Source organism: Somniosus microcephalus, unplaced genomic scaffold, assembly GCF_052327205.1.
Source record: "Somniosus microcephalus isolate GS21.2 unplaced genomic scaffold, FLI_Smic_1.0 unresolved_chr8, whole genome shotgun sequence".
In the NCBI taxonomy this organism is placed as follows: domain Eukaryota; kingdom Metazoa; phylum Chordata; class Chondrichthyes; order Squaliformes; family Somniosidae; genus Somniosus; species Somniosus microcephalus.
The window spans coordinates 35,610,572-35,612,798 of record NW_028225186.1 but is presented as its reverse complement, the minus strand read 5'-3'; the positions used below and the strand labels follow the sequence as shown (position 1 = coordinate 35,612,798).

Here is a 2,227-nt window from a genome sequence, read left to right as displayed (position 1 = left end):
CAGTTTGTGGTCAGTGGGTTTGTTTCTTTGTTTTCGGTCAGTTTGTGGTCAGTGGATCATTTTCTGTCAGTTCCATCAGTGTTTGATCAGTGGTACAGTTTCTCTGTGTTCGGTTAAGTTGTTGTCAGTGGGTCAGTTTCTGTTTCTTCAGTCATGATTTGTTCAGTTGGTCACTTTCTGTGTGTTTGTCCAGGTTGTGGTCAATGGGTCACTTTCGGTGTCTTAGGTCAGTTTGTGGTCAGTGTGAGAGTTTCAATGTTTGTTCCATCAGGTTTTAGTCAATGGGTCAGTTTCTGTGTGTTCTTTCAGATTGTGATCATTTGGTCACTTTCTTTGTGATCGGTCAGCTTGTGGTCAGTGGGTCAGAAGCAAATAGATTTCAGGTGGATGCCTACCCGCACTTGATGCTGTGGGTTCCTGAACATGTCCTTTGTGATCCCGCTAAAAAATGTCATCTTGTACGAAAAGATGCCTGGCGTGGAAGTGACCTGAATTTCAAAGAAGCATGGAGGAAAGACTGCATTGTTCTGCTTGCTGGCAAGACGCTTTTCGCAGTTTCCCTGGTGGTATAGTGGTTCGGATTCGGCGCTTTCACCACCGCGACCCGAATTCGATTACCCGGTCAGGAAAATAGTGCGTTTTCTGGCAGTTTAAAATGCCAGCAATCAAAGCCAAAACAATGCATCAATTTTTCAACTTTCCACACCGCTGCTGTTGCCTCAACAGTCAGCAGCGCATCATTCGGTATCGAGGTGCAACATTCACTTGCCTTGCCTTCTGTAAAATGCCTGCTGTTTCAAAGTCAGCAGGAAATGACATTGGGAACAAGGCACTTGAATTGCCCACATTTATGTGTGCCTCACAGTGTCAGAACAGTTACGGTTATTATCCGCCTTCCATGTATTATTATGCCGACTGCATCTCCCTAACAAACTTAGCTGACCACAGCACGGCTATCAGTCAACTCATTGCCAGTGTGAAGAATGCCACATTAGCTACGTGTGCAAGACTCGAATGACAGAGTACCTGGGCCGTGATAACTTATCCTGATATTCATGAGGCCTTAACATTCGCTGCATAAGACAATTCTACCTCTGGTTACCATCCCTCCTGCCAATGGAAAGCAGTTTTCTTTATTTCCTCTTTCAAAAGCCATTGTAATTTTGCAAGCCTTTATTAATTTTCCTCTTAGCCTCCAGAGGAAAGCAATTCCAGCTTGTCCACACCATCAACATAACTGAAGTCGCTTGTCCCTCGGGCCACACTGTAAGACGTCAAACGAGTTCTGTATGTCGGGGAGTCAAGGGTTATGGGGAACGGGTGGAAAATTTGCGTTGTGTCGAAGATCTCATCAGCCACGAACTTATTAAATGGCGGGGCTCGAGGGGCTGAATGGCCCAATCCTGCTCCTATTTATTCTTTTGGGGAAGTTTAGTTTCTTAATTATGTAATTTTTGAGCAGCTAAACAACGTTGGAAGGAAACTCCCACGGCACCTAGAAAAGTGCAAAATCGTAGCTCTGCCGTGAGCTCATGCACCTGAGAGGTTAACCCTGTGATTCTCTATCCACAGATCTTCCAGGACCTTCGAAGTGTTTCCAGCATTTAGTCAACAATTCCAGATGCAGTATCTGCTGCATTTTGCTTTATATGTTAACGCAGTGTCCCCGCTTGTATTAACAAAAGCCAAAAATAAATTGTAGCTACCAGAAAATGAAATGTAGTAACTCGGCGTGCATTGGTGGTTCAGGGGTAGAATTCTCGCCTCCCACGCGGGTGACCCGGGTTCGATTCCCGGCCAATGCAGGTTAACATTTTAAACAATTCATTTCATAGCAAACACATCACTTGAGCATAAATAATATATTAGCTGTATCTGTGCAAATGGATCAAGGGAATGAATGTTCTGCTCCTGTTCCTGTGCAACAGTTTTCAGGGGCTGAATGGCATCCTGTTTCTGTGTAACAGGCTCGATTCTTACTCTGACAGACATTACATTGCTCACTTCCTCGTTAGTATAGTTGTGAGTATCCCCACCTGTCACGCGGGAGACCGGGGTGAAATTCCCCGACGGGGAGGAATTTTAACATCCCCAATTTTAAACATTTGGGCAGCACCTTAACGTGCTCCTTGGAAAAGATCAACAGCGAAAAATTGAACCTAAAATAATTTTAAACGGTGAGGAACTGTATAAAAAGCTCTTGCATCAATTCCTCGTTAGCATAGTG

General features: G+C 44.5%; 1 non-coding gene across 1 annotated transcript; it reads left to right on the top strand.

Annotated features, from left to right (window-relative positions):
- The first annotated feature begins 1,734 nt into the window (after positions 1–1,734).
- Positions 1,735–1,805, top strand: trnag-ccc (transfer RNA glycine (anticodon CCC)). The gene has a single exon. It is a non-coding gene; the product is annotated as a tRNA-Gly (tRNA).
- Positions 1,806–2,227: the final 422 nt, after the last annotated feature.